The sequence below is a fragment of the Garra rufa genome, chromosome 1, assembly GCF_049309525.1.
Source record: "Garra rufa chromosome 1, GarRuf1.0, whole genome shotgun sequence".
In the NCBI taxonomy this organism is placed as follows: Eukaryota; Metazoa; Chordata; class Actinopteri; order Cypriniformes; family Cyprinidae; genus Garra; species Garra rufa.
Genome location: NC_133361.1, coordinates 97982660 through 98000894, shown reverse-complemented (window position 1 = coordinate 98000894; position 18235 = coordinate 97982660). Strand labels below are relative to the sequence as shown.

At 46.4% G+C, this 18235-nt stretch overlaps 23 non-coding genes across 23 annotated transcripts; 4 read left to right on the top strand and 19 right to left on the bottom strand.

The window, feature by feature from the left end:
* Positions 1-76: 76 nt before the first annotated feature.
* LOC141284420 (U4 spliceosomal RNA) lies at positions 77-217 on the bottom strand. Its single transcript, XR_012338421.1, has one exon. It is a non-coding gene; the product is annotated as a U4 spliceosomal RNA (small nuclear RNA).
* Positions 218-709: 492 nt separating this feature from the next.
* On the top strand, positions 710-791 carry trnas-gcu (transfer RNA serine (anticodon GCU)). The gene has a single exon. It is a non-coding gene; the product is annotated as a tRNA-Ser (tRNA).
* A 495-nt stretch (positions 792-1286) lies between these two features.
* On the bottom strand, positions 1287-1426 carry LOC141285514 (U4 spliceosomal RNA). The gene has a single exon (XR_012338647.1). It is a non-coding gene; the product is annotated as a U4 spliceosomal RNA (small nuclear RNA).
* A 586-nt stretch (positions 1427-2012) lies between these two features.
* trnan-guu (transfer RNA asparagine (anticodon GUU)) lies at positions 2013-2086 on the bottom strand. The gene has a single exon. It is a non-coding gene; the product is annotated as a tRNA-Asn (tRNA).
* A 191-nt stretch (positions 2087-2277) lies between these two features.
* trnak-cuu (transfer RNA lysine (anticodon CUU)) lies at positions 2278-2350 on the bottom strand. The gene has a single exon. It is a non-coding gene; the product is annotated as a tRNA-Lys (tRNA).
* Positions 2351-3653: 1303 nt separating this feature from the next.
* On the bottom strand, positions 3654-3869 carry LOC141348506 (small nucleolar RNA U3). Its single transcript, XR_012357505.1, has one exon. It is a non-coding gene; the product is annotated as a small nucleolar RNA U3 (small nucleolar RNA).
* Positions 3870-4841: 972 nt separating this feature from the next.
* On the bottom strand, positions 4842-4982 carry LOC141284219 (U4 spliceosomal RNA). Its single transcript, XR_012338381.1, has one exon. It is a non-coding gene; the product is annotated as a U4 spliceosomal RNA (small nuclear RNA).
* Positions 4983-5474: 492 nt separating this feature from the next.
* Positions 5475-5556, top strand: trnas-gcu (transfer RNA serine (anticodon GCU)). The gene has a single exon. It is a non-coding gene; the product is annotated as a tRNA-Ser (tRNA).
* Positions 5557-6051: 495 nt separating this feature from the next.
* LOC141285392 (U4 spliceosomal RNA) lies at positions 6052-6191 on the bottom strand. Its single transcript, XR_012338596.1, has one exon. It is a non-coding gene; the product is annotated as a U4 spliceosomal RNA (small nuclear RNA).
* A 586-nt stretch (positions 6192-6777) lies between these two features.
* Positions 6778-6851, bottom strand: trnan-guu (transfer RNA asparagine (anticodon GUU)). The gene has a single exon. It is a non-coding gene; the product is annotated as a tRNA-Asn (tRNA).
* Positions 6852-7042: 191 nt separating this feature from the next.
* On the bottom strand, positions 7043-7115 carry trnak-cuu (transfer RNA lysine (anticodon CUU)). The gene has a single exon. It is a non-coding gene; the product is annotated as a tRNA-Lys (tRNA).
* A 1303-nt stretch (positions 7116-8418) lies between these two features.
* On the bottom strand, positions 8419-8634 carry LOC141348217 (small nucleolar RNA U3). The gene has a single exon (XR_012357468.1). It is a non-coding gene; the product is annotated as a small nucleolar RNA U3 (small nucleolar RNA).
* Positions 8635-9606: 972 nt separating this feature from the next.
* LOC141285296 (U4 spliceosomal RNA) lies at positions 9607-9747 on the bottom strand. Its single transcript, XR_012338580.1, has one exon. It is a non-coding gene; the product is annotated as a U4 spliceosomal RNA (small nuclear RNA).
* A 492-nt stretch (positions 9748-10239) lies between these two features.
* Positions 10240-10321, top strand: trnas-gcu (transfer RNA serine (anticodon GCU)). Its single transcript has one exon. It is a non-coding gene; the product is annotated as a tRNA-Ser (tRNA).
* A 495-nt stretch (positions 10322-10816) lies between these two features.
* On the bottom strand, positions 10817-10956 carry LOC141285503 (U4 spliceosomal RNA). Its single transcript, XR_012338636.1, has one exon. It is a non-coding gene; the product is annotated as a U4 spliceosomal RNA (small nuclear RNA).
* A 586-nt stretch (positions 10957-11542) lies between these two features.
* trnan-guu (transfer RNA asparagine (anticodon GUU)) lies at positions 11543-11616 on the bottom strand. Its single transcript has one exon. It is a non-coding gene; the product is annotated as a tRNA-Asn (tRNA).
* Positions 11617-11807: 191 nt separating this feature from the next.
* trnak-cuu (transfer RNA lysine (anticodon CUU)) lies at positions 11808-11880 on the bottom strand. Its single transcript has one exon. It is a non-coding gene; the product is annotated as a tRNA-Lys (tRNA).
* A 1312-nt stretch (positions 11881-13192) lies between these two features.
* LOC141348206 (small nucleolar RNA U3) lies at positions 13193-13408 on the bottom strand. The gene has a single exon (XR_012357467.1). It is a non-coding gene; the product is annotated as a small nucleolar RNA U3 (small nucleolar RNA).
* Positions 13409-14380: 972 nt separating this feature from the next.
* Positions 14381-14521, bottom strand: LOC141284212 (U4 spliceosomal RNA). The gene has a single exon (XR_012338378.1). It is a non-coding gene; the product is annotated as a U4 spliceosomal RNA (small nuclear RNA).
* A 492-nt stretch (positions 14522-15013) lies between these two features.
* On the top strand, positions 15014-15095 carry trnas-gcu (transfer RNA serine (anticodon GCU)). Its single transcript has one exon. It is a non-coding gene; the product is annotated as a tRNA-Ser (tRNA).
* Positions 15096-15590: 495 nt separating this feature from the next.
* LOC141285495 (U4 spliceosomal RNA) lies at positions 15591-15730 on the bottom strand. Its single transcript, XR_012338626.1, has one exon. It is a non-coding gene; the product is annotated as a U4 spliceosomal RNA (small nuclear RNA).
* A 586-nt stretch (positions 15731-16316) lies between these two features.
* Positions 16317-16390, bottom strand: trnan-guu (transfer RNA asparagine (anticodon GUU)). The gene has a single exon. It is a non-coding gene; the product is annotated as a tRNA-Asn (tRNA).
* A 191-nt stretch (positions 16391-16581) lies between these two features.
* trnak-cuu (transfer RNA lysine (anticodon CUU)) lies at positions 16582-16654 on the bottom strand. Its single transcript has one exon. It is a non-coding gene; the product is annotated as a tRNA-Lys (tRNA).
* Between the last annotated feature and the right edge of the window lie 1581 nt (positions 16655-18235).

Below are 18235 nucleotides of genomic sequence, written 5' to 3'. Positions count from 1 at the left end.
CATCAGTAGACAGCTTTTTGGCGAGGAAAAAAAAACCTAAACGAAACAAGGCTATATTTCTCAACAAAACTCTAAGCCTCCAGAGAGGCTAGCAAAAATTGCCAAAGCTAACTGTATTTCAAGTCATCCTGGCGGGGTATTGGGTAAAGTTTTCAACCAGCAATGATCGCGCCTCGGATAAACCTCATAGGCTACAATATTGCCTCTGCTAAAGAATGCCAGCGACGGTCGTGACCTTTTCGTGCACCTACGTGGATGTGAACCGACAAGGTGGCAGCAAGCTTTAAACATGACGCACAAACAGTCTCCTGGCACGGGTTGCTGCACCGTGTTTCCACGGAACAGATTAGAGGTGTGTAAAAGACGGCTCATTCACTATTCCCTCTGTGCTCAAAACAGCCTGCTGAAAGCACGGCAGCAGCAGCTGAAAAGGTCCGCAGCATGGCCTGTCTCGGTCAGCAAGGGGACGGGGTGGCCGAGTGGTTAAAGCGATGGACTGCTAATCCATTGTGCTCTGTGCAATGGTTGGAATCCCATTCTTGTCGTTCGGTTCCTTCAGCACTGGACCTTAATCCAGGTCCTGGGGACCCCATGCTAAACTTTTTGTGTGTCCTCCTTATCTAACACACTCAGTTCAGTTCTTAGAGTTCTCTACTAATGAAATGATGATCTGAATCAGGAGTGCTAAATAAAACATGCCACGTAAAATGACGAGGTGGCCGAGTGGTTAAGGCGATGGACTGCTAATCCATTGTGCTCTGCACGCGTGGGTTCGAATCCCATCCTCGTCGTTCGGCTCCGTTAGCAGTAGTCCTGGGGACCCCACTCTGCACTTTTTGAGTGTCCTCCTTATCTGACACACTCAGTTCAGTTCACTGAGTGCTCTACTAATGAGCTGATGGTCTGAATCGGGAGTGTTAAATAAAAGGACCACGGAAAGTGACGAGGTGGTCGAGTGGTTAAGGCGATGCAAGGCTAATCCGTTGTGCTGGGCACACCTTGGTTTGTGTGGGTTTGAATCCCATCCTCTTCATTTGATGATTTAGCACCACTGAGAGCCCACCGGAACAGACAGGCCCAACCTGTTTACGATGGGTAGCGGTGAGCTGTAATTGTGCTGTACTTTAATGATACCTGCAGCGAAGTCTTGAGAGCATATTGACAAAACAACAAATCTTCTGGCTCCGGCACGCTATGATCTGTAGACACCTCTTTGACGAGGACCAACAACCAGCCACTCCAACAAAAGGAAACAAAACGAAGCAAAACTGTCTTTTTCAAGAAGCGTCCAGAGAGACCGGCAAAAACTGTCGAAGCTGACTGTATTTCAAATCATCCCGATGGGATATCGGGGAAAGTTTTCAACCAGCAATGATCACACCTCAGATAAACCACACAAGCTACAACACTGCCTCTGCGATAGAATACCGGTGACGGTCGTGACCTTTTCGTGCACCTACGTGGATGTGAACCGACAAGGTGGTAGCAAGCTGGATGAGCCCCAGAGACAGATCATCAGTGAAGACCTCTTCACCTAGACGGCCATCGACGCAAGACTGTGAAAACCAGATCCTCTCCAATCTGACACTGTGGCAACATGGAACTTTTGCATCTACATTAATATTAGTCTGTTTCTTCTTATTCTGAGGTCACCGTAGCCGCCAGATCCATTCTGTATTCCGATCAGATGGTCACTGCAGTCCCCCGGATCCAGTCCGTACCAAGAGCAGATGGTGGATCAGCACCTTCAGCCGAATGTCAGCGGATACCATGTCAACTAGATGAGCCCTAGAGACAAATCATCAGTAAAGAATGAATCCACATGCCACAGCAAACTCGAGCTGGTGAAAATGTTCATCAAACACCCGCCGCTGACTTCTTTTAAAACAAGCCAGCTTATTGAAGGTGCACAGGATAAACGCCCTGAGAAAGCTGTGCCTCGCAACCCTAAGAACGGCATAGGCGTTAGTGGACACCTGACGCGCGTGCGTGCAAAACACCGGCATTTCACACGTCCCTGGGTGGGCTCGAACCACCAACCTTTCGGTTAACAGCCGAACGCGCTAACCGATTGCGCCACAGAGACAGCCGTTGTGTGTCTGCTGCCGCCGGATCACGGTTGTAAAAGCAAGGGTTAGGGTTAGGGATTAGAATCGCACGTACTAACAGGCTGTTTTGAAAGATGTTTCCGGAGCTCGCAAAATCCACTTAGCCTGTGCGGCGAATGGGCACGCTGGAGCCCGCCACCCTGTTGGGAAGAAAGAGAGCCAACAGAGGCGCCCAACGTGGGGCTCGAACCCACGACCCTGAGATTAAGAGTCTCATGCTCTACCGACTGAGCTAGCCGGGCTGGTTGTGGCTTCCTTCACCGGGTCGGAGGCAGTTTTCATCGGCTCCCAAATGACACAGGCGAAACGGAGGCTCTCGCGTTGTGCGAGACTGTCGAGCCGTCCCGTGGGTAGGGCTTAGAGCAGGCTTAGAGTTTTCTTCTGTCAGTTTTGACCCAATGTGTTTTTGGGAAGCGCAGTTTGACCCAGCAGTGCAGGCCAACAACATGTTCTGTCTTGCCGCGTGAAGGCGGTTCAATGCTTTGGACAGCGTATGGTTGAGATGTGATTTTCCACCAATTTGGGGCACCTTTCTTATGGAAATCAAGGATAAATCTATATAAGGATAAGGATAAATCTTCTATTTTTCGGTGGTCTTTTGAGAACACTAGATTTATATGTCAATTCCAACATAACACCGACTGTTACGCAACAGTCCCGGGATCGTTAATAGTTACGCCTCCAACATTTGCATCGCCCAATCATCGGTAACGTCAGTACATCAGTAAAACAAGGCAAGCCACTGAAGGGACACGGTTAGCTTAATGCTAGCACTAGCCTGTTACATTGCAGTACAAAAGATATCACTTACCACATAAACAGAGAGATGACTGTGCTGATGATGGTGAATGATGGAGAAATAACTGCGCTGATGATGGCGAATGATTTACAGATCCAGAGTATCACCGAGAAGCAGCTGAACTTGTGTGGTAAGAAGAGCTCCCTCTGCATTATAACTTTACACAGAGCACATGGATCACAGTAATGAGACTAAAATGTCTGCGATTCAAAACGGCAGATTCAACAAACCACATATTAAAAGCGGCTAGAGCTCCTAATTAAATATATATTTTTTATCAATGTGCCAGCTATAGAGATGAGCAGCTCTGTGAAACAGCCAATTGGAGCAGAGCTCATTAATATTCATGAAGCTTCCAAAAAAGGCAATAACAGAGCATTTCATTCTAGGGACAAATCCTAGGGTTGTAAATGGTCCTGTAAAACCGTTTCTGGAGATTGTTTGCCCTTTCCTATGCCATATACCTTCTATGTAGACATCAAAGAACAAATTAAAATATTCTCTCAATGCATTTTATGGCAACTTTAAGTTGATAGAACCAGCTGACATCTTATCCTGACATTCTGAATCTCAAGGATGGTGACACCCACCACCAAAAATGTAAAAAAAAAAAAAAAAAAAAGTAGTTTCATCAGATATACACCAATTATGAGCTAAACAATTAATTACAAACAGAATCATATCCGATGTTCAATCGATCGCAACTACTCACAAGATTTTTAATCTGATATTTACAATTTTCAAAGACCACTCTGATCATACTCTCTTCTTCTATGCTGCATAAACGCCACACAGAACGTTCATCAATGGTGTGGAACATATGAAATAAACAACTACTCCACACCCGATTCACGCTCAGTAAAGAGTATCAAAGCTCATCATCGTAGTTTGGGAGACACTACACTTTTGAAACACATTTCCTAGTTAAAAACTATAGAAATGTTCCCTGAAAGTATAATCTTGACCTCCATTTTGCAAAACCAGCTTAGGCGACTTCTGACACTTTGAGTCTCAGAGATGGTGACAACCTAACAACAGAGATGAGAAAAGTTACATCTGAAACATCATTAGAGTCCTAAAAAATTTTTTGTAATTTTAGTCGGATGCAGTTTTCATCGGCCCCCAAATTACACAGGCGAAACTGAGGCTCTCGCGTTGTGCGAGACTGTCAACCCGTCCCGTGGGTAGGGCTTAAAGCAGGCTTAGAGATTTCTTCTGTCAGTTTTGACCCAATCTGTTTTTGGGAAGCGCAGTTTGACCCAGCAGTGCGGGCCAACAACATGTTCTGTTTTGCCGCGTGAAGGCGGTTCAATGCTTTGGACAGCGTATGGTTGAGTTGTGATTTTCCACCAATTTGGGGCACCTTTCTTATGGAAATCAAGGATGATTTCAAGGGAAAAGGCAAACTGGTGTAGCGTTTGGCTAATAAGCTAAAGCTACAAAGGATGTACCGGTGCCCCGTCGTCCGAGCAGAATCCACATTCGGCCGTAATCGGAGGTTACTACTAACGTTCGATTGTGTCTCATAGGGAGTTTGGCGCAGGGCCTCAGTGGAAAACAGGCCCTCGGCGGCTGAAAGAAAAGACGAAGAATGCATCCACATGCACATGAATCAGGAGTGTTAAATAAAGAAACCCCGCAAGATGACGAGGTGGTCCAGTGGTTAAGGCGGTGGAAGGCTAATACATTGTGCTCGACACGCATTGGAAGCTTTAGCGCCACTGAGAGCCCACCGGACCAGACAGGACCAACCTGTTTACGATGGGTAACGGTGATCTGTAATTGCGCTGCAGTTTAACGATACCTGTCTTGAGAACATATTGACAAAACAACAAGCCTTCTGGCTCTGGCGCTCTATCATCAGTAGACAGCTTTTTGGCGAGGAAAAAAAAACCTAAACGAAACAAGGCTATATTTCTCAACAAAACTCTAAGCCTCCAGAGAGGCTAGCAAAAATTGCCAAAGCTAACTGTATTTCAAGTCATCCTGGCGGGGTATTGGGTAAAGTTTTCAACCAGCAATGATCGCGCCTCGGATAAACCTCATAGGCTACAATATTGCCTCTGCGAAAGAATGCCAGCGACGGTCGTGACCTTTTCGTGCACCTACGTGGATGTGAACCGACAAGGTGGCAGCAAGCTTTAAACATGACGCACAAACAGTCTCCTGGCACGGGTTGCTGCACCGTGTTTCCACGGAACAGATTAGAGGTGTGTAAAAGACGGCTCATTCACTATTCCCTCTGTGCTCAAAACAGCCTGCTGAAAGCACGGCAGCAGCAGCTGAAAAGGTCCGCAGCATGGCCTGTCTCGGTCAGCAAGGGGACGGGGTGGCCGAGTGGTTAAAGCGATGGACTGCTAATCCATTGTGCTCTGTGCAATGGTTGGAATCCCATTCTTGTCGTTCGGTTCCTTCAGCACTGGACCTTAATCCAGGTCCTGGGGACCCCATGCTAAACTTTTTGTGTGTCCTCCTTATCTAACACACTCAGTTCAGTTCTTAGAGTTCTCTACTAATGAACTGATGATCTGAATCAGGAGTGCTAAATAAAAAATGCCACGTAAAATGACGAGGTGGCCGAGTGGTTAAGGCGATGGACTGCTAATCCATTGTGCTCTGCACGCGTGGGTTCGAATCCCATCCTCGTCGTTCAGCTCCGTTAGCAGTAGTCCTGGGGACCCCACTCTGCACTTTTTGAGTGTCCTCCTTATCTGACACACTCAGTTCAGTTCACTGAGTGCTCTACTAATGAGCTGATGGTCTGAATCGGGAGTGTTAAATAAAAGGACCACGGAAAGTGACGAGGTGGTCGAGTGGTTAAGGCGATGCAAGGCTAATCCGTTGTGCTGGGCACACCTTGGTTTGTGTGGGTTTGAATCCCATCCTCTTCATTTGATGATTTAGCACCACTGAGAGCCCACCGGAACAGACAGGCCCAACCTGTTTACGATGGGTAGCGGTGAGCTGTAATTGTGCTGTACTTTAATGATACCTGCAGCGAAGTCTTGAGAGCATATTGACAAAACAACAAATCTTCTGGCTCCGGCACGCTATGATCTGTAGACACCTCTTTGACGAGGACCAACAACCAGCCACTCCAACAAAAGGAAACAAAACGAAGCAAAACTGTCTTTTTCAAGAAGCGTCCAAAGAGACCGGCAAAAACTGTCGAAGCTGACTGTATTTCAAATCATCCCGATGGGATATCGGGGAAAGTTTTCAACCAGCAATGATCACACCTCAGATAAACCACACAAGCTACAACACTGCCTCTGCGATAGAATACCGGTGACGGTCGTGACCTTTTCGTGCACCTACGTGGATGTGAACCGACAAGGTGGTAGCAAGCTGGATGAGCCCCAGAGACAGATCATCAGTGAAGACCTCTTCACCTAGACGGCCATCGACGCAAGACTGTGAAAACCAGATCCTCTCCAATCTGACACTGTGGCAACATGGAACTTTTGCATCTACATTAATATTAGTCTGTTTCTTCTTATTCTGAGGTCACCGTAGCCGCCAGATCCATTCTGTATTCCGATCAGATGGTCACTGCAGTCCCCCGGATCCAGTCCGTACCAAGAGCAGATGGTGGATCAGCACCTTCAGCCGAATGTCAGCGGATACCATGTCAACTAGATGAGCCCTAGAGACAAATCATCAGTAAAGAATGAATCCACATGCCACAGCAAACTCGAGCTGGTGAAAATGTTCATCAAACACCCGCCGCTGACTTCTTTTAAAACAAGCCAGCTTATTGAAGGTGCACAGGATAAACGCCCTGAGAAAGCTGTGCCTCGCAACCCTAAGAACGGCATAGGCGTTAGTGGACACCTGACGCGCGTGCGTGCAAAACACCGGCATTTCACACGTCCCTGGGTGGGCTCGAACCACCAACCTTTCGGTTAACAGCCGAACGCGCTAACCGATTGCGCCACAGAGACAGCCGTTGTGTGTCTGCTGCCGCCGGATCACGGTTGTAAAAGCAAGGGTTAGGGTTAGGGATAAGAATCGCACGTACTAACAGGCTGTTTTGAAAGATGTTTCCGGAGCTCGCAAAATCCACTTAGCCTGTGCGGCGAATGGGCACGCTGGAGCCCGCCACCCTGTTGGGAAGAAAGAGAGCCAACAGAGGCGCCCAACGTGGGGCTCGAACCCACGACCCTGAGATTAAGAGTCTCATGCTCTACCGACTGAGCTAGCCGGGCTGGTTGTGGCTTCCTTCACCGGGTCGGAGGCAGTTTTCATCGGCTCCCAAATGACACAGGCGAAACGGAGGCTCTCGCGTTGTGCGAGACTGTCGAGCCGTCCCGTGGGTAGGGCTTAGAGCAGGCTTAGAGTTTTCTTCTGTCAGTTTTGACCCAATGTGTTTTTGGGAAGCGCAGTTTGACCCAGCAGTGCAGGCCAACAACATGTTCTGTCTTGCCGCGTGAAGGCGGTTCAATGCTTTGGACAGCGTATGGTTGAGATGTGATTTTCCACCAATTTGGGGCACCTTTCTTATGGAAATCAAGGATAAATCTATATAAGGATAAGGATAAATCTTCTATTTTTCGGTGGTCTTTTGAGAACACTAGATTTATATGTCAATTCCAACATAACACCGACTGTTACGCAACAGTCCCGGGATCGTTAATAGTTACGCCTCCAACATTTGCATCGCCCAATCATCGGTAACGTCAGTACATCAGTAAAACAAGGCAAGCCACTGAAGGGACACGGTTAGCTTAATGCTAGCACTAGCCTGTTACATTGCAGTACAAAAGATATCACTTACCACATAAACAGAGAGATGACTGTGCTGATGATGGTGAATGATGGAGAAATAACTGCGCTGATGATGGCGAATGATTTACAGATCCAGAGTATCACCGAGAAGCAGCTGAACTTGTGTGGTAAGAAGAGCTCCCTCTGCATTATAACTTTACACAGAGCACATGGATCACAGTAATGAGACTAAAATGTCTGCGATTCAAAACGGCAGATTCAACAAACCACATATTAAAAGCGGCTAGAGCTCCAAATTAAATATATATTTTTTATCAATGTGCCAGCTATAGAGATGAGCAGCTCTGTGAAACAGCCAATTGGAGCAGAGCTCATTAATATTCATGAAGCTTCCAAAAAAGGCAATAACAGAGCATTTCATTCTAGGGACAAATCCTAGGGTTGTAAATGGTCCTGTAAAACCGTTTCTGGAGATTGTTTGCCCTTTCCTATGCCATATACCTTCTATGTAGACATCAAAGAACAAATTAAAATATTCTCTCAATGCATTTTATGGCAACTTTAAGTTGATAGAACCAGCTGACATCTTATCCTGACATTCTGAATCTCAAGGATGGTGACACCCACCACCAAAAATGTAAAAAAAAAAAAAAAAAAAAGTAGTTTCATCAGATATACACCAATTATGAGCTAAACAATTAATTACAAACAGAATCATATCCGATGTTCAATCGATCGCAACTACTCACAAGATTTTTAATCTGATATTTACAATTTTCAAAGACCACTCTGATCATACTCTCTTCTTCTATGCTGCATAAACGCCACACAGAACGTTCATCAATGGTGTGGAACATATGAAATAAACAACTACTCCACACCCGATTCACGCTCAGTAAAGAGTATCAAAGCTCATCATCGTAGTTTGGGAGACACTACACTTTTGAAACACATTTCCTAGTTAAAAACTATAGAAATGATCCCTGAAAGTATAATCTTGACCTCCATTTTGCAAAACCAGCTTAGGCGACTTCTGACACTTTGAGTCTCAGAGATGGTGACAACCTAACAACAGAGATGAGAAAAGTTACATCTGAAACATCATTAGAGTCCTAAAAAAATTTTTGTAATTTTAGTCGGATGCAGTTTTCATCGGCCCCCAAATTACACAGGCGAAACTGAGGCTCTCGCGTTGTGCGAGACTGTCAACCCGTCCCGTGGGTAGGGCTTAAAGCAGGCTTAGAGATTTCTTCTGTCAGTTTTGACCCAATCTGTTTTTGGGAAGCGCAGTTTGACCCAGCAGTGCGGGCCAACAACATGTTCTGTTTTGCCGCGTGAAGGCGGTTCAATGCTTTGGACAGCGTATGGTTGAGTTGTGATTTTCCACCAATTTGGGGCACCTTTCTTATGGAAATCAAGGATGATTTCAAGGGAAATGGCAAACTGGTGTAGCGTTTGGCTAATAAGCTAAAGCTACAAAGGATGTACCGGTGCCCCGTCGTCCGAGCAGAATCCACATTCGGCCGTAATCGGAGGTTACTACTAACGTTCGATTGTGTCTCATAGGGAGTTTGGCGCAGGGCCTCAGTGGAAAACAGGCCCTCGGCGGCTGAAAGAAAAGACGAAGAATGCATCCACATGCACATGAATCAGGAGTGTTAAATAAAGAAACCCCGCAAGATGACGAGGTGGTCCAGTGGTTAAGGCGGTGGAAGGCTAATACATTGTGCTCGACACGCATTGGAAGCTATAGCGCCACTGAGAGCCCACCGGACCAGACAGGACCAACCTGTTTACGATGGGTAACGGTGATCTGTAATTGCGCTGCAGTTTAACGATACCTGTCTTGAGAACATATTGACAAAACAACAAGCCTTCTGGCTCTGGCGCTCTATCATCAGTAGACAGCTTTTTGGCGAGGAAAAAAAAACCTAAACGAAACAAGGCTATATTTCTCAACAAAACTCTAAGCCTCCAGAGAGGCTAGCAAAAATTGCCAAAGCTAACTGTATTTCAAGTCATCCTGGCGGGGTATTGGGTAAAGTTTTCAAACAGCAATGATCGCGCCTTGGATAAACCTCATAGGCTACAATATTGCCTCTGCTAAAGAATGCCAGCGACGGTCGTGACCTTTTCGTGCACCTACGTGGATGTGAACCGACAAGGTGGCAGCAAGCTTTAAACATGACGCACAAACAGTCTCCTGGCACGGGTTGCTGCACCGTGTTTCCACGGAACAGATTAGAGGTGTGTAAAAGACGGCTCATTCACTATTCCCTCTGTGCTCAAAACAGCCTGCTGAAAGCACGGCAGCAGCAGCTGAAAAGGTCCGCAGCATGGCCTGTCTCGGTCAGCAAGGGGACGGGGTGGCCGAGTGGTTAAAGCGATGGACTGCTAATCCATTGTGCTCTGTGCAATGGTTGGAATCCCATTCTTGTCGTTCGGTTCCTTCAGCACTGGACCTTAATCCAGGTCCTGGGGACCCCATGCTAAACTTTTTGTGTGTCCTCCTTATCTAACACACTCAGTTCAGTTCTTAGAGTTCTCTACTAATGAAATGATGATCTGAATCAGGAGTGCTAAATAAAACATGCCACGTAAAATGACGAGGTGGCCGAGTGGTTAAGGCGATGGACTGCTAATCCATTGTGCTCTGCACGCGTGGGTTCGAATCCCATCCTCGTCGTTCGGCTCCGTTAGCAGTAGTCCTGGGGACCCCACTCTGCACTTTTTGAGTGTCCTCCTTATCTGACACACTCAGTTCAGTTCACTGAGTGCTCTACTAATGAGCTGATGGTCTGAATCGGGAGTGTTAAATAAAAGGACCACGGAAAGTGACGAGGTGGTCGAGTGGTTAAGGCGATGCAAGGCTAATCCGTTGTGCTGGGCACACCTTGGTTTGTGTGGGTTTGAATCCCATCCTCTTCATTTGATGATTTAGCACCACTGAGAGCCCACCGGAACAGACAGGCCCAACCTGTTTACGATGGGTAGCGGTGAGCTGTAATTGTGCTGTACTTTAATGATACCTGCAGCGAAGTCTTGAGAGCATATTGACAAAACAACAAATCTTCTGGCTCCGGCACGCTATGATCTGTAGACACCTCTTTGACGAGGACCAACAACCAGCCACTCCAACAAAAGGAAACAAAACGAAGCAAAACTGTCTTTTTCAAGAAGCGTCCAGAGAGACCGGCAAAAACTGTCGAAGCTGACTGTATTTCAAATCATCCCGATGGGATATCGGGGAAAGTTTTCAACCAGCAATGATCACACCTCAGATAAACCACACAAGCTACAACACTGCCTCTGCGATAGAATACCGGTGACGGTCGTGACCTTTTCGTGCACCTACGTGGATGTGAACCGACAAGGTGGTAGCAAGCTGGATGAGCCCCAGAGACAGATCATCAGTGAAGACCTCTTCACCTAGACGGCCATCGACGCAAGACTGTGAAAACCAGATCCTCTCCAATCTGACACTGTGGCAACATGGAACTTTTGCATCTACATTAATATTAGTCTGTTTCTTCTTATTCTGAGGTCACCGTAGCCGCCAGATCCATTCTGTATTCCGATCAGATGGTCACTGCAGTCCCCCGGATCCAGTCCGTACCAAGAGCAGATGGTGGATCAGCACCTTCAGCCGAATGTCAGCGGATACCATGTCAACTAGATGAGCCCTAGAGACAAATCATCAGTAAAGAATGAATCCACATGCCACAGCAAACTCGAGCTGGTGAAAATGTTCATCAAACACCCGCCGCTGACTTCTTTTAAAACAAGCCAGCTTATTGAAGGTGCACAGGATAAACGCCCTGAGAAAGCTGTGCCTCGCAACCCTAAGAACGGCATAGGCGTTAGTGGACACCTGACGCGCGTGCGTGCAAAACACCGGCATTTCACACGTCCCTGGGTGGGCTCGAACCACCAACCTTTCGGTTAACAGCCGAACGCGCTAACCGATTGCGCCACAGAGACAGCCGTTGTGTGTCTGCTGCCGCCGGATCACGGTTGTAAAAGCAAGGGTTAGGGTTAGGGATTAGAATCGCACGTACTAACAGGCTGTTTTGAAAGATGTTTCCGGAGCTCGCAAAATCCACTTAGCCTGTGCGGCGAATGGGCACGCTGGAGCCCGCCACCCTGTTGGGAAGAAAGAGAGCCAACAGAGGCGCCCAACGTGGGGCTCGAACCCACGACCCTGAGATTAAGAGTCTCATGCTCTACCGACTGAGCTAGCCGGGCTGGTTGTGGCTTCCTTCACCGGGTCGGAGGCAGTTTTCATCGGCTCCCAAATGACACAGGCGAAACGGAGGCTCTCGCGTTGTGCGAGACTGTCGAGCCGTCCCGTGGGTAGGGCTTAGAGCAGGCTTAGAGTTTTCTTCTGTCAGTTTTGACCCAATGTGTTTTTGGGAAGCGCAGTTTGACCCAGCAGTGCAGGCCAACAACATGTTCTGTCTTGCCGCGTGAAGGCGGTTCAATGCTTTGGACAGCGTATGGTTGAGATGTGATTTTCCACCAATTTGGGGCACCTTTCTTATGGAAATCAAGGATAAATCTATATAAGGATAAGGATAAATCTTCTATTTTTCGGTGGTCTTTTGAGAACACTAGATTTATATGTCAATTCCAACATAACACCGACTGTTACGCAACAGTCCCGGGATCGTTAATAGTTACGCCTCCAACATTTGCATCGCCCAATCATCGGTAACGTCAGTACATCAGTAAAACAAGGCAAGCCACTGAAGGGACACGGTTAGCTTAATGCTAGCACTAGCCTGTTACATTGCAGTACAAAAGATATCACTTACCACATAAACAGAGAGATGACTGTGCTGATGATGGTGAATGATGGAGAAATAACTGCGCTGATGATGGCGAATGATTTACAGATCCAGAGTATCACCGAGAAGCAGCTGAACTTGTGTGGTAAGAAGAGCTCCCTCTGCATTATAACTTTACACAGAGCACATGGATCACAGTAATGAGACTAAAATGTCTGCGATTCAAAACGGCAGATTCAACAAACCACATATTAAAAGCGGCTAGAGCTCCTAATTAAATATATATTTTTTATCAATGTGCCAGCTATAGAGATGAGCAGCTCTGTGAAACAGCCAATTGGAGAAGAGCTCATTAATATTCATGAAGCTTCCAAAAAAGGCAATAACAGAGCATTTCATTCTAGGGACAAATCCTAGGGTTGTAAATGGTCCTGTAAAACCGTTTCTGGAGATTGTTTGCCCTTTCCTATGCCATATACCTTCTATGTGGATATCAAAGAACAAATTAAAATATTCTCTCAATGCATTTTATGGCAACTTTAAGTTGATAGAACCAGCTGACATCTTATCCTGACATTCTGAATCTCAAGGATGGTGACACCCACCACCAAAAATGTAAAAAAAAAAAAAAAAAAAAAAAAAAAAAGTAGTTTCATCAGATATACACCAATTATGAGCTAAACAATTAATTACAAACAGAATCATATCCGATGTTCAATCGATCGCAACTACTCACAAGATTTTTAATCTGATATTTACAATTTTCAAAGACCACTCTGATCATACTCTCTTCTTCTATGCTGCATAAACGCCACACAGAACGTTCATCAATGGTGTGGAACATATGAAATAAACAACTACTCCACACCCGATTCACGCTCAGTAAAGAGTATCAAAGCTCATCATCGTAGTTTGGGAGACACTACACTTTTGAAACACATTTCCTAGTTAAAAACTATAGAAATGATCCCTGAAAGTATAATCTTGACCTCCATTTTGCAAAACCAGCTTAGGCGACTTCTGACACTTTGAGTCTCAGAGATGGTGACAACCTAACAACAGAGATGAGAAAAGTTACATCTGAAACATCATTAGAGTCCTAAAAATTTTTTTGTAATTTTAGTCGGATGCAGTTTTCATCGGCCCCCAAATTACACAGGCGAAACTGAGGCTCTCGCGTTGTGCGAGACTGTCAACCCGTCCCGTGGGTAGGGCTTAAAGCAGGCTTAGAGATTTCTTCTGTCAGTTTTGACCCAATCTGTTTTTGGGAAGCGCAGTTTGACCCAGCAGTGCGGGCCAACAACATGTTCTGTTTTGCCGCGTGAAGGCGGTTCAATGCTTTGGACAGCGTATGGTTGAGTTGTGATTTTCCACCAATTTGGGGCACCTTTCTTATGGAAATCAAGGATGATTTCAAGGGAAAAGGCAAACTGGTGTAGCGTTTGGCTAATAAGCTAAAGCTACAAAGGATGTACCGGTGCCCCGTCGTCCGAGCAGAATCCACATTCGGCCGTAATCGGAGGTTACTACTAACGTTCGATTGTGTCTCATAGGGAGTTTGGCGCAGGGCCTCAGTGGAAAACAGGCCCTCGGCGGCTGAAAGAAAAGACGAAGAATGCATCCACATGCACATGAATCAGGAGTGTTAAATAAAGAAACCCCGCAAGATGACGAGGTGGTCCAGTGGTTAAGGCGGTGGAAGGCTAATACATTGTGCTCGACACGCATTGGAAGCTTTAGCGCCACTGAGAGCCCACCGGACCAGACAGGACCAACCTGTTTACGATGGGTAACGGTGATCTGTAATTGCGCTGCAGTTTAACGATACCTGTCTTGAGAACATATTGACAAAACAACAAGCCTTCTGGCTCTGGCGCTCTATCATCAGTAGACAGCTTTTTGGCGAGGAAAAAAAAACCTAAACGAAACAAGGCTATATTTCTCAACAAAACTCTAAGCCTCCAGAGAGGCTAGCAAAAATTGCCAAAGCTAACTGTATTTCAAGTCATCCTGGCGGGGTATTGGGTAAAGTTTTCAACCAGCAATGATCGCGCCTCGGATAAACCTCATAGGCTACAATATTGCCTCTGCGAAAGAATGCCAGCGACGGTCGTGACCTTTTCGTGCACCTACGTGGATGTGAACCGACAAGGTGGCAGCAAGCTTTAAACATGACGCACAAACAGTCTCCTGGCACGGGTTGCTGCACCGTGTTTCCACGGAACAGATTAGAGGTGTGTAAAAGACGGCTCATTCACTATTCCCTCTGTGCTCAAAACAGCCTGCTGAAAGCACGGCAGCAGCAGCTGAAAAGGTCCGCAGCATGGCCTGTCTCGGTCAGCAAGGGGACGGGGTGGCCGAGTGGTTAAAGCGATGGACTGCTAATCCATTGTGCTCTGTGCAATGGTTGGAATCCCATTCTTGTCGTTCGGTTCCTTCAGCACTGGACCTTAATCCAGGTCCTGGGGACCCCATGCTAAACTTTTTGTGTGTCCTCCTTATCTAACACACTCAGTTCAGTTCTTAGAGTTCTCTACTAATGAACTGATGATCTGAATCAGGAGTGCTAAATAAAAAATGCCACGTAAAATGACGAGGTGGCCGAGTGGTTAAGGCGATGGACTGCTAATCCATTGTGCTCTGCACGCGTGGGTTCGAATCCCATCCTCGTCGTTCGGCTCCGTTAGCAGTAGTCCTGGGGACCCCACTCTGCACTTTTTGAGTGTCCTCCTTATCTGACACACTCAGTTCAGTTCACTGAGTGCTCTACTAATGAGCTGATGGTCTGAATCGGGAGTGTTAAATAAAAGGACCACGGAAAGTGACGAGGTGGTCGAGTGGTTAAGGCGATGCAAGGCTAATCCGTTGTGCTGGGCACACCTTGGTTTGTGTGGGTTTGAATCCCATCCTCTTCATTTGATGATTTAGCACCACTGAGAGCCCACCGGAACAGACAGGCCCAACCTGTTTACGATGGGTAGCGGTGAGCTGTAATTGTGCTGTACTTTAATGATACCTGCAGCGAAGTCTTGAGAGCATATTGACAAAACAACAAATCTTCTGGCTCCGGCACGCTATGATCTGTAGACACCTCTTTGACGAGGACCAACAACCAGCCACTCCAACAAAAGGAAACAAAACGAAGCAAAACTGTCTTTTTCAAGAAGCGTCCAGAGAGACCGGCAAAAACTGTCGAAGCTGACTGTATTTCAAATCATCCCGATGGGATATCGGGGAAAGTTTTCAACCAGCAATGATCACACCTCAGATAAACCACACAAGCTACAACACTGCCTCTGCGATAGAATACCGGTGACGGTCGTGACCTTTTCGTGCACCTACGTGGATGTGAACCGACAAGGTGGTAGCAAGCTGGATGAGCCCCAGAGACAGATCATCAGTGAAGACCTCTTCACCTAGACGGCCATCGACGCAAGACTGTGAAAACCAGATCCTCTCCAATCTGACACTGTGGCAACATGGAACTTTTGCATCTACATTAATATTAGTCTGTTTCTTCTTATTCTGAGGTCACCGTAGCCGCCAGATCCATTCTGTATTCCGATCAGATGGTCACTGCAGTCCCCCGGATCCAGTCCGTACCAAGAGCAGATGGTGGATCAGCACCTTCAGCCGAATGTCAGCGGATACCATGTCAACTAGATGAGCCCTAGAGACAAATCATCAGTAAAGAATGAATCCACATGCCACAGCAAACTCGAGCTGGTGAAAATGTTCATCAAACACCCGCCGCTGACTTCTTTTAAAACAAGCCAGCTTATTGAAGGTGCACAGGATAAACGCCCTGAGAAAGCTGTGCCTCGCAACCCTAAGAACGGCATAGGCGTTAGTGGACACCTGACGCGCGTGCGTGCAAAACACCGGCATTTCACACGTCCCTGGGTGGGCTCGAACCACCAACCTTTCGGTTAACAGCCGAACGCGCTAACCGATTGCGCCACAGAGACAGCCGTTGTGTGTCTGCTGCCGCCGGATCACGGTTGTAAAAGCAAGGGTTAGGGTTAGGGATAAGAATCGCACGTACTAACAGGCTGTTTTGAAAGATGTTTCCGGAGCTCGCAAAATCCACTTAGCCTGTGCGGCGAATGGGCACGCTGGAGCCCGCCACCCTGTTGGGAAGAAAGAGAGCCAACAGAGGCGCCCAACGTGGGGCTCGAACCCACGACCCTGAGATTAAGAGTCTCATGCTCTACCGACTGAGCTAGCCGGGCTGGTTGTGGCTTCCTTCACCGGGTCGGAGGCAGTTTTCATCGGCTCCCAAATGACACAGGCGAAACGGAGGCTCTCGCGTTGTGCGAGACTGTCGAGCCGTCCCGTGGGTAGGGCTTAGAGCAGGCTTAGAGTTTTCTTCTGTCAGTTTTGACCCAATGTGTTTTTGGGAAGCGCAGTTTGACCCAGCAGTGCAGGCCAACAACATGTTCTGTCTTGCCGCGTGAAGGCGGTTCAATGCTTTGGACAGCGTATGGTTGAGATGTGATTTTCCACCAATTTGGGGCACCTTTCTTATGGAAATCAAGGATAAATCTATATAAGGATAAGGATAAATCTTCTATTTTTCGGTGGTCTTTTGAGAACACTAGATTTATATGTCAATTCCAACATAACACCGACTGTTACGCAACAGTCCCGGGATCGTTAATAGTTACGCCTCCAACATTTGCATCGCCCAATCATCGGTAACGTCAGTACATCAGTAAAACAAGGCAAGCCACTGAAGGGACACGGTTAGCTTAATGCTAGCACTAGCCTGTTACATTGCAGTACAAAAGATATCACTTACCACATAAACAGAGAGATGACTGTGCTGATGATGGTGAATGATGGAGAAATAACTGCGCTGATGATGGCGAATGATTTACAGATCCAGAGTATCACCGAGAAGCAGCTGAACTTGTGTGGTAAGAAGAGCTCCCTCTGCATTATAACTTTACACAGAGCACATGGATCACAGTAATGAGACTAAAATGTCTGCGATTCAAAACGGCAGATTCAACAAACCACATATTAAAAGCGGCTAGAGCTCCAAATTAAATATATATTTTTTATCAATGTGCCAGCTATAGAGATGAGCAGCTCTGTGAAACAGCCAATTGGAGCAGAGCTCATTAATATTCATGAAGCTTCCAAAAAAGGCAATAACAGAGCATTTCATTCTAGGGACAAATCCTAGGGTTGTAAATGGTCCTGTAAAACCGTTTCTGGAGATTGTTTGCCCTTTCCTATGCCATATACCTTCTATGTAGACATCAAAGAACAAATTTGATACGGTCGATCATGACATTCTTATTTCTCGCCTTGAATGCTGTGCGGGTATTAAAGGTCATGCACTGAATTGGTTCAAATCTTATTTGAATAATAGAACCTTTTCTGTTAGTGTTAATGGATGTTCTTCCTCCAAAGCACATCTGACGTGCGGGGTTCCCCAAGGATCTATTCTTGCCCCTATTTTGTTTTCTTTATATATGCTGCCTTTGGGCTCAATTTTAAGAAAACATAGAGTACTTTTTCATTTTTATGCAGACGACACTCAAATATATGTGCCCATTAAGCAAAATGATAATGCTGGTCTGTGTGCTTTAACTGCCTGTCTGTCTGACATTAAGGCTTGGATGTCCAAAAATTTCTTGCACTTAAATGAGAGTAAAACTGAGGCAATTGTGTTTGGACCGTTATCTTTCTCTGGCAGTTTAAGTCAAGTGTTGGGTAGCTTAGCTGCTTATGTAAAACCATATGTTAAAAACCTAGGTTTTGTTTTTGACTCTGCCTTGTTACTTGATAAGCAGGTAAATGTA